This window comes from Sciurus vulgaris (genome assembly GCF_902686455.1).
Source record: "Sciurus vulgaris genome assembly, chromosome: 4".
In the NCBI taxonomy this organism is placed as follows: domain Eukaryota; kingdom Metazoa; phylum Chordata; class Mammalia; order Rodentia; family Sciuridae; genus Sciurus; species Sciurus vulgaris.
The window spans coordinates 177,509,998-177,522,250 of NC_136464.1; the positions used below are offsets into that span (position 1 = coordinate 177,509,998).

General features: G+C 36.7%; 1 protein-coding gene across 1 annotated transcript in view; it reads left to right on the forward strand.

Moving 5' to 3' along the window:
• ITGBL1 (integrin subunit beta like 1) overlaps positions 1–12,253 on the forward strand; it is a 236,330-nt gene that overhangs the window by 197,901 nt on the left and 26,176 nt on the right. The window lies entirely within an intron of this gene.

Here is a 12,253-nt window from a genome sequence, read left to right on the forward strand (position 1 = left end):
AATACTCGCTGTGGAAACATTTATTTGATTATACATCTTTCATTGGTGATTAGCATTGGTTGCTAATTGGTCTCTCCTTTGGCATTTGTCCCATGGAGGATTTTTATGGTAAATTGTAGTTACATGTATTATTTGTGACATGAAATCATTAAAGTCAATACCAAAGATGAGCCAGGCTTTATAGAATGTGTGTGTGCCAATACCCAAAGCTTGTTTTGGAAGCAGGGTGCTTCACCATACCGAATCCTTGGACCATACCCAGAATCCAAGGAAGTTCTGAAACTGAGGATGGAGATCAGAACTCAAGCTGACCCCTATTTAACCTGAACTCACCTTTGTCTTCCACAATGTTTTCTTTCATTACCTGAATCTGGAGATCAGCAGGGGACCTCAGACTAAAGCTAGCCTGTAGCTGGTGCATTGCATATGTCAGGAACTGCACCAGAGCAATCTTCAGTGGCAAGACAGTCCCAGAAAGCACTGGTTTTTGCTCTGGAGACTTGCAGAACTGAGGAACATCTCCTGAAGTAAGTTTCCTGACAAGATGACCGTAGGGTGAGAATCCCTGACTTCTTCCATCACCTGCTCATCCTAATGAAGTTCTTTCTCTACCACCACCTTTCCTTCTAACTAAGGCTGCCTGCGCTGCCAGCAGATAGTCTGTTGCTCAAATCCACTCTAATTTTATTGGCTGTTTGTGGGGGCTACACTGGTGAATTACTCAAGTGCACATTTCCTACCTCATTCACTGACTTTTTCACCTCGAATCTGCTATTTTGAGTCACATTTTTACATGAATATGATATTGCTACCTACTTATTTTTAATTATAAAGAAAATGGAGAATAATTTTTGTGTTTGCTTCACAAAAAAATCTTGAGGTTGAAATATTGAGATCATTTGATTTGGAGGGCTAAACATTCCTGGGATGTTTTTCATGTTGATTTGGACAACCGTGAGATGAGTGAGGCCTGGTGCTCCCCTTCCAGTTTCCAGAAAATTTTACGACTCCATTTGTTAAATGCCTAATATCTTGTGTCACCCATAATTGAGCTTGCATAGTACATAGGATGAAAGTAATCAAATGCAAGAATTGACTTACGTGTACTCTGAAGTCACAAGTGACTATTCCTTGCCTAAGAATTGATGCATAATGTCAACGTGGATTGAATCGTATGAAGCTTCACTGCCAGTTTTGAAAAGGAAGGTGCAGGTCCCTCTTCTCTTTGAAATGTCTGAAGCAAGATTACCTTATTCTCCCCACCCCAAAATATTTGTACTTGGATGAAATGGTACAGAATATTATAGTCCTCAAGTGTTTAATTCCTTCTCATAGAAATTTCAAGGGAACTTGGGATGCATTTGGCAGGTGCTTTTTCTAGTGCAATCAGGTTGCTATGGTAAACCTATTATTTTAGGCAAAGCAGGACTATGTTAGTGTAGCGCTAATCTCTTTTCTGTTTTATGTGAGCCTCTAATTACTCGTCAGCTATTGAGCATGTACTGCAAGTGCGGTTTTTACCATTTTAAAAAGTGAGAAAAAATTCAGGTCATAGAGAGTGTGCCTGCTGTCACCACACTAGCAGGTGCATTTGGTGATACAATGCTATTCTTAATCTAATTCTGGATCAGGAAGTACACATTTTATTTGTTTTATAGAAAAATGAAATGAGAAAGGAAGTGAACGAATTTTATCTGAGCAACTGAAATCCAAGTTCTTAGCATATGTGGTATTATAAAAATATTGATAGTATCTAATCTTTGTACTTACCATGTGTTAGGCCTGTATTATGTGTGCATTATAACTTCATGATAATCCTATGCATATTATTATTCCTGTTAAGCAACAATGATGAATGAGCCTTAACTCATTCTCCTAAAGAATCATTTTTTTCCTGGTTGATGTGCAAGATTAAAGTCCGAATCTATTTAAACTCAAAGTCCATGTTTCTTTTTATATTTATACTGAATTTATTTTTGTTGGCTTTTTTATTTTTTACAGACTGCATTTTGATTCATTGTACACAAATGGGGTACATCATTTCTTTTCTATGGTTGTGCACAATGTAGATTCATACCATTCGTGTAATCATACATGTACATGGGTTAATGATGTCTGTCTCACTCCACCATCTTTCATACCCCCCTCCCTTGAATTTCCCTCTATGTAATCTAAAGTTCCTCCATTCTTCTCTCACCCACCACCCCCATTATATATCATCATCCACTTATCAGGGAAAACACTTGGCCTTTGGTTTTTGGGGATTGGAATTGTATTTGTACCATAAAATTGATTTTCCCTTGCTAACACTTGATGAAACAAGCCAGGACTCAACTCTGTGCTTCCAGAATCCTTCTCTAGGCCTGCAGACGCTGTGCTCAAGTACTTACATTTTTCCTCCCTGTTATTAAAAGTGTTCGAACATACTTTATTTTGTGTCTTCCATATTGGACACACAATATTTAACCCATGGTTGATATTCACATTTCTGTTGAGTGAATGACAGAACATTGATCAAATTAATGTCAACATTCGTTCTGTGTGGGGCAGGTTGAGGTTAACGTCTCATCTGACCCCTCAGTGTTGTAAGTAGGGTAGAACTATGTGTGTGTGTGTGTGTGTGTGTGTGTGTGTGTGTGTGTGTGTACCCGCGCAAACGTGCATGCATGCGTGTGATGGGGTGAGTTGCTGCAGGGCAAGTAAGGGTGTAGAGAATCAGAAGGAGGAACAGGAGGGAAGGAGGAAAAGGAGGAAGAGACATGTAGCCTCAAAAGCAAACGTTGTCACCTTCATAATGGCACATTGTTAACTACCCTTTTAAGAAAGTTGACCCGCGGCGGAGATTGTCACCTTTCCAGAAGGCAGTGCCTCTGGAGTTCAGTTCCATTAGCAGAAAGTCACCCAAGAATTTCAAACTATTAAAAAAGGAAACAGTAGTAGCTTTGTAAATGATGAGAATAGAGAACCTTTCTGTCCCCTTCCTTGGGGGTCTTCAGAGGTGCCCTCCACTGTGCCACCTTGAGCAAGTGACTATTGTCTGCCACTCAGAGCTTGTTTCCTAGTGTGTAAACTGAGGCACGGCTGGACTTCATTGTCCTTCATAACCATCCTACCTCTATTCCAATTTTGTGGAATAATTAAAAGGTTATTTTATTGCAGCTGCACTCCAGCATTTTAAGATGATAAAACCAATGAATTAATGAATAATGTTTTGATATTTCAATTCATAAAAATGCAAATGAGGCATTCTACAGTTTGCAGAGGTCTCAAGTTATTCTTTTTTATGTTTCCTAAAAATCAGTCTGTACTGTCAGTAGAAGGAAATGTCTATTTTCTCTCTCACCCAAGGATTATGAAAACTCCAGTCATATTCCAGTTTGGTATTTTGCTATTTATTATTTTTACTTTTACATTTAATTTTGAATCCCTTAGAAATGTATTTAGTTGTAAGGAGTTAGGTAAAGGAGCAGATTATTTTTTAAGTCTAGCTCACCAGTTATAGCAAACTTCCCTTTTGAATAATGCATTATGCCCAATTTATGTCAATGAGAATGAATACCAAGTATTCACACTCGTGGTCCAAGATGGAATAATGCCAGGATTCCAGTAGCTCCCTTCTCTCTGCTCTGCACTCAGCAAACTTTCATCCCTGGAAAGATAAACATTGTTCTCACTTCTGTGGTCATCACTGAGTTCCTTACCGATTTCTTGAAGTTCACCCACTTGAGTGTGTTCTCATTCACTCTGGTGTTCAGACTTGCCTGTTTGGGCAAGAATGCATGATATTGTGGGTGGCTTCGTGCACTCTCTGACATGTTGAGATTCATGTGTTTCATGCATTTGTAATTCTTCTAATTGCTACATAGTGTTCCACTTAGGACTGTGATGTGCAGTTATTCTACCATGGACAAACATTTGGGGTGTTTCTCCTTTGAGACTATTAGTGATGGCATTGCTGTGATTGTTCTGGAACATCCCCTGGTGCATAGATGTACACTTTTCTCTAGGGAATAAAGGCAAGAATTGAATTGCTGGTTTTAAGATCATGCATATCAGCTTTACTAAATAAGGCCAGACATTTCTCCAAAATATTCTATCAACTTACACATTAACTTTATGTGTAAAGGCAGGTCTTGTATTTCCAAACCATTGCCGATGCTTAGTTATGGTCAGTTTTTAAATGTCTGCTCATTTGGTTGGTTTGGAGTAGAATCTCATTGTGTTTTGTGTTGTATTTCCCATGTGAATAAGAAGAGGAACATCTTTTCATATGTTTACTGGCCATATCAATCTCCCATTTGCAGAAGTGCCCACTCAGATCCCTTGTCCACATCTTTAGAGGATTGCATATATATGCTATTGTTAGAATCCTTTACGTATTTTGGAAATGAGACTGCTGTCATATCCATGTTGTTAATAGCATTTCTCATTCTGTTGGCTCACCTTTCACTCATCATTTTTTAATAAGCACAAAGTTCTTAATTATGATTTGAATTATTAATATTTTCTTTTATAACTGTTTGCCCAAGCAGGGTTCAAATGAAAGACCATCTTTCCTTTATTGTCCCTCATCTGATTGCCCCTTGTCTGAATCTGGTGTTCATCTATGCTAGCGTCTGTTTCTGGATTCTCTCTTTTATTTTACTCAGTCTCTCCTCATGACAAAACCCAACTTCTCAATTGCTACTTCTTTACTGTAACCCTTCATATCTGCCAGAAAACATTCTTGTTCAACAGATATTTCTATATAAGTATTAGGATTGTCTTTTAATATTTCAGAGGTCCTGATAAAATTTTGATCATGATTGCATTGAACAGAGAGTCAATTTGGAGATATGTAACAATTTAATTATATTGAATAACATATAGTATCTCTTCACTTATTTGAGTCTTCTTAACATTTTTGTTTAATGTCGATATGTAAATATGCAATTGCTAATAATTTGGTAAACCCATGACATGTCTAGTACCTTCCTCACATATACATGCATACATATACACATATACAGTTATTTTTTCACAATACATGAATATTACCTTACTTATTTCAGACAAACTTGAGAAACAATTCATTAATTTAAAAACATTAAGATTTTGGTTGGCACTGCATTGATTTAATATATTAATTCAGGAAAAGAATCAGACATTTTCTTCCCATTGAATGACAAATTATGTCCTTTTAAAATTTACAAATATTCTCTTATGGCCTTCAGTGTGACTTTATGGTGCTTTTCAGTGGAAGTTCATTTATTTTATGTTGCTAATATTCTTGTACATGATGCAATTTTTCATTATGTTAGATTGGGTGACTGTTGGTACAGAAAAAATTATTCATTTCTGTATGTTAATTTTTTGCCAGTCAACTTTCTACAATGTGTTATTATTATTTTATTGCATTTGTAATTTTTATCTTGCATATAGAAACATATCATCTACAAATGATAATATTAGCTTTTTTCCCTAACTTATTTTTATGAAATTACACTTACAATATAACTATGATTATTATAAGCATTTTTCAGTTATCTGATTTAGATCAATCCTGGTAACCATAATGGGAGATATTGTGCGAATGGATTATTATGTATACCTATTTGAATTATTTATTGAAGCAAATTTATAGAGCAGTCTGTATTCATAGGATTGGTCTATACTAATCATATAATTGAGAGTACTTAGCACATAAGGTTATGGGATCCAAGGGACAAGATGAGATTTGAGAACTACAGAGGAAAGAAGGATGTGGGCTGGGTCTTGGGCCATCCAAGATTGGGTATTTATATGACTATGAGAAACCAACAAAGAAGTCCTACCAGAAATACTTAGCACCTTATAATCACTGTGGAAGAATGTATTTCCAAAAAAGAGGAGGGTGGCTCTCTTCTGAGAAGCTGTATAAGATGGTACAAATCATTGATTGCTGGGTTTGGGTCACAGGAGACCTGGCTATGTCAGTCGTGATGTTTCCAGACGATGCAGTGCTTTGAGACGAGAACGTAGTTAAGTGGGCAAAACACATTTTGAGACATTTGCTGTGAATTCTACTTTGCAGCTGTGATTTGTTCATCAGTGTGACCAAAATACCTGACAAGAACAACTTAGAGGAGTAGAAATTTATTTTGTCTCAAGGTTTCAGAGGATTCAGTCATGGACACCTGGCTTTGTGCCTGAGGTGAGGTAGAACATCATGGTGGAAAGGCATGGCAGAGGAAAAGCTTCTCATCTCATAGCAACCAGGAAGCAGATGGAGAGAGAGAAGGGGTCTGAAGGGAATATAAATCCTCCCAGGGCACACCACCAGTGACTGCTTCCTCCAACCACATCTTAACTCCCAGTGAGATTCAGCTGTGGAAGGATTAACCTACCGAATGGATTAAAGATGAAGTCAGAGCCTTCATGAGTCAATCATTGGCTAAAATTCCCACTTCAGAACTTGATGCATTGGGAACTGTACTTTGAACTTGACTTTGGGGAACATTCCAGATCCAAACCATAGCACAATCTAGGGTGCTTGCTCACTTTCACTCATCCTCTTCTTCCAAGCAAACCACCATGTTTTCTCAGAGTAAGGTAATTCTTACTAAGCCTCCTCCTCCTCCTACTACTACTCCTGCTTGCTCTTTTAACTGTCTTCGAGATTTAATTTCTCCCTTATGCTACTCATTTAGAGAGAAAAGCATAATTTTCAAAGATAACATCGAGATGACTTTTGAAGGCTGTGAAGTGTTAGTGGAGAGGATCTCATAATCTATACAGGTGAGGTCAGGAATCCAAAGAAACACACAAGCAGTTTCTATTTGATAAAACCAGAGCAGACTTTCATTACCAGTATCATTTCCACACACAAATTAGTCAATGTACATAAAACTTCCTAAAAGTATTTATAAGATTCTGAAATTTTTAGATTCCCTTATTTTTTTAAGTTATATAAGTTAAATTTATTTATTTGTTTATTTTTATTATTGTAAACAAATGGGATACATGTTGTTTCTCTATTTGTACATGGAGTCAAGGCATACCATTTGTGTAATCATAAATTTACATAGGGTAATGTTGTTCGATTCATTCTGTTATTTTTTCCCTTCCCCCCACCCTCACAACCCTCTTTTCCCTCTATACAGTCCTTCCTTCCTCCATTCTTACCACCCTCCTTATCCCTAACCCTAAACTTAACCCTAACCCTAACGCTAACCCCTCCCACCCCCCATTATATGTCCTTATCCACTTATCAGCGAGATCATTCGTCCTTTAGTTTTTTGAGATTGGCTTATCTCACTTAGCATGATATTCTCCAATTTCATCCACTTGCCTGCAAATGCCACCTTATTAATAAATGTTTTTAAGATTTTGAGATACTTAATGAGATTCAAGTTAGAATGAGAGAATGCCCCAACAAATTTTAGCTGTCTATATATATTGTTTTATAAAACCATTATTAAAATATTTTGATTTTTCAAATACTGGTATTGTATTCATTTCAAAGTAATAGTAATTTTTATTATGAAATAAGTAATATTGCTCAAAGCACATGTTTGGCATTTGGTAATATAATCATTCTTCAACATTTTTATTTGTAGTTAATACCTAGTGAAATGAGATAAGCTTTACAGAGAAATTACAAATGTATATCTTTTGTTTAGTAATATACTCCCATATCTGAGTACTTTGCAAAACATATTCTCAATAAATATTTATTGAATTTCAAATAAGAAATATTTTGAGGCAAATGAATTAGGATTTTTAAATTTAAATTTAGTTCTTGTGGGAAAATGTACTGTAAGGCAAACATATAACGCCTTTGAAAGAAGATATTTATCTTAATCTTTCATCTTAATGATTGTGGGAAAATATAAATTTAAATGAGATCTTTTAACAGTGCACAGAGTTATAAGCTGTGCATTTTGTCAATGTCTTGACTTAGAATTTTTCTGTATTTTACAAAAGTGAAGTGTCAAATATGAAATGTGTAAAATGTATTTTATCAGGCCTTCTCCCTATCTGCCTTAGTTCATTATTCTTCTTTGCTAATGTATAATAAGCCTTAAAGAATTACCTACAGGGATTTCTGTCCTTTATAAAAGGTATCACTGGAGTGATTTTTTATGTGTTTAAAGATCATATACATTATTAAAATTTAATAGGAGTATGTAACCAGTATAGAGAAATTTCAGACAAGTTTTGGTTGAATGATATTGATGATGACAGAATTAGTTTCTGTCATCATCAATAGTTTTCTCCATGCTCCTCTCTCGAGTCCTTAATTTCTAAAAAATTACTTGATTTATTTTTATTGCTTTGAGTGTCCCTGTTCATAGATTTTCTTCTCAACATGTAATATAAAACAACATTTATTAGTGCTTGAAATGCAGGCTTGCAAAATCTTTTGTTCTTATTCATGAGAATGTTAATTTTATAGTTATTTGAGAAGACACAGTTATAGCTCCATTCATTAAAACAATCATTAAAATAATAGGAATAATACCATTTAGTAAATAAAGGGAGGACCTTGGGCTTTAAATCTTGTCTGAAAAGAGAAGACTACAAATCTGTATGTCAGTCTTTCTACTTTACCAATGGGAAACCTCACTGCTAATTTGGGCCATAAAGACCTCAGATTCTATGATAGGGTTCAGATAACTTATCTAGTATAAAATTTATGCTCAGTGCTCTATTTGTGGTGTGGACAAAGTCTGTGGATCAGAGAAAGGGGCAATTCTGCCAGGTAACAAAACAGGACTGGCAAAGAAGGCTTCGTGGAGGAAATCAGATTGCTGGGTAGGATTTCACAGAGAGGGTGGTAGAAAGCACAGCAAAGAGAAGTAAGGCAAGTAGCAAAGGCTCCAACTTGGGGGCACAACTATCAATGGCTATGCTCTTGGAAAGGCAAGCTAGACCAATAGTGTGGAACACTGTTGAGTTTGATCTTTGCCTTGAAGATCCTATGGGGTCATCAGAAAGATTCATGCAAACTGTATACATGTATTTTGTTCAACATGTTTTGAAATATATATACATTATGGATTGGCGACACCAAGCTAGTGAATATATGCATTACCTCACAGACTTACCAGTGTTTTGTGTTGACATCACTTAAAGTCTACTCTCAGCAGTTTTCAAAGTAGAACACATTGTTAGAATAATCAGATATATGTTTTAAGGAGGTGGGTTTTGTGAAATTTGTAATTGAAAGGAGAATGGTTAAATAAAAGAAGAAAAGAATTAAATATGTCCACCACTTTTCAGAGTCAGTGACAGAATGGATGATGGTGCCTTTCTCCCAGATAAAGCACCTATGAAGAGAAATAGGCTTGTGAATGCAGATAATGACTTTGCTGTGGAACGTGTTTACTTGATCTAACTGGGAAATGCAATGAAGGTATTCAAGCAATTGGGAATGCATATGTGTTCTGGGAGAAACAAATTTAAGTCCTAGCATTAAAGTTCAGGTATAGCATGAATATGAGTAAACTGTTTACATATGATTATTGTTTAGTGCACCCATTCAATAAATATGGATTCAGAAACTTATGGAGACATAAAAAGTGAATTGATTTTGGTGCATTTGATGATTGAATAAAGAAAATGTGGTATATATACATAATGGAGTTTATTCAGTCATAACAAAGAACAAAGTTATGTCACTTGCTGGAAAATGGGTGAATCTGGGGACCATTATTCTACTGAAATTAGCCAGACTCAGGAAGGTCCTGGTCATATGTTTTTCCTTACATGCAGAAGTTAGAGAGAAAAAAAGAAAGAAAAGGGACCTTATAAAAATAGAAGAGACCAGTAGACTAGAAGAAGAGGATCTGGGGAGAGAGGAAGGGAAGTAAAGGGAGAGTATGAGGGATTGAAATAGACCAAACCCTGAGTTTTACATGTATGAATCTATTATCGTGTAAGACGGTAATGCATCAATAAAATATTGCTGTGTTGAGAGTGTGCATAAAAGGGTCCAAGCGTCATGGATTTGGTGAAATTTACTTGAGACCCTGAAGGATGGTTGAATTTACCTTGCAGTTGTACTAGACTTTCTGAACCAAAATGAGTAGAGAGTATACTTTCAAATGTGGACTTGCATGATGAATTTACTCCTTTTTAATCTTTATTTACAATAAATTAACTTTTTCTGATATTTTTTAGAGGCCACTATGTCCTATGAAATGTACTACAGTCACATGCTTAAAGTTAATGGAGCTAATACTTGCCTTAAGATATCTTTAAAAAAAAAGAAAAAAAATGAAACTCCAATAGATACATATCAAAGAGGAATTGCAAATGGCTAATTATGCTCTGACACTTGGAAAAGATGTGAAATACAGTATAGGAAAAGAAAATGTTCCTAGGATAGAACATTAACACTTTAATGCCCACCTTTATATAAGAAATCTAAAAGACAGAAACCGTCTACAGTGAGAACAATGAAATGGCTGTCTGTCAACACAGATGCCAATATTTAGTTCATCCTTTCCAACCAAGCACAGAAGCCATTGATACATATTCAGAAAAATTGCCATGTCTTAAAATATGAATAAATTTTCACCATAAATGCATATGACCTGAAATGTAAAAATGAATCTGTCCGTAACTGGGCCTGTCTTACCTCTCAGGAGTAATGTGATTGGCAGTGATAGTTCCCACCTCTGTCCATGAGGAACTAGTGACCCAATGAGTCCACACTGCTGGTGACCTTTGAGTTTGGCTCTTTCCCTCCACAGTCCGCATTATTGGAATAGTTCACACATCCACCCTGTTGATGGCCAGAGTGCTTATGCACTGAGAACATCTATCATAACACCAACACTAACTAGTGTCCAGTTAGCTGGCCTTAGGCAAGTCATTCCGCTCCAGCACACTTGAGTTTCCTTATTTCGTATATTACATAAATAGAAGGGAAGTCATGGATCCATCTGACATCTTAAAAATTTTAATAAAAAATACCAATATATTTTTCCAGGGAGAGTCCCAGGTTTTACCAGTTAGTATTCTTTTTAAATTTAATTTTCTTTTTTTAATTGATAAAAATATATATTTATTGTGCAAAACATGGTTTGAAGTAGGTACAAGTTATGAATGACAATCTCAACCTTACTTCACATGCTTATCCACAATATTTTGGAGTGAGACCACTTAAAATTGACTCTCTTTAAGATGTAAAAGACAGTGGTTTCTGTCTTTTATATTTCTTGTATAAAGTTGGGCATTAAAGTGTTAATATTCTGTCTTCAAAATCTGTATTGGGGTGAGACACTTAAAATCGACTCTCTTTAGTAAAAATGGTAGCTAATGTGTGGTATTATATTTCACAGTGTAATACATTGTTGTAACTGTAGTTGCCATGGTGTGCAGCAATCTCTTGAACTCCCGTTTAACTGAAAGTGTGTAGCTTGCGGCCAACATTTCTGACATCTGAACCCTGTCTTCCCCCAGCTAAGACTCTTGATTGCAAATATCAGAAACCAACTTCAGTAACTGGGATTTGAAAAAAGGATTTTATTCAGGCTCAGAATGCAAGCTTGCACAATCCACCTCAGAGGCAACCTGTGGAACACCACTCCCTAGAGCTGTCCCTTCTAAATGCTGTCACTGAGGGCTGAGCTCTGCCACCCTGCACGCTCACAGTTGTGCTGTGGTGCTGGCTCAACCACAGAGCTGTGCCTTTCCTTCCCCCTTCAAGATTCGGAGCCTCTGATTCTTGACCAAAAGTGCCTGTCCAGTGTGTCCCCGTTCTGGCCACCAAGGGATAGAAAGAGGGAATGTCTTCAGGGAAGAGGCCCCGGCCACCTGCTGAACTGGACCCCACCTTCCTCCCAGTCGGAGATGAGCTGAGCCGGTCAGAACAACCCTATCCCATGCCTTATCCTCCTCCAGATTCTGCAAGGGAGGCCAACCCCCCCACATCTGCCTTGGAAGAATCTGAATCGCTGCATTAGATTATCTGTAATTACAGCCATGAAATTATGTGATTCTAAATACCAATTTTTCTTTCCTCTATCATCTTACAACTCTGAATTTCCTGGGTGAGATACAAATGCAGGAATAGAATGACTAAGAGCCTTGCAGGGTCAGCCCTGAGCATCTTTGGATCATTTCAGGGGGTGTGTAATTATGGTGGTTGGGCTAATGACAGAGAGTAACAGATGTCTTGGAGCACGTCACCCAACTGAATTTCTGGCAAACCAAGAAGATTCCCCAGAAAGAAATTTTCTTTCTCACATAGCCTTCTGTGATGCTGTGTTATGAGTGTATTAAG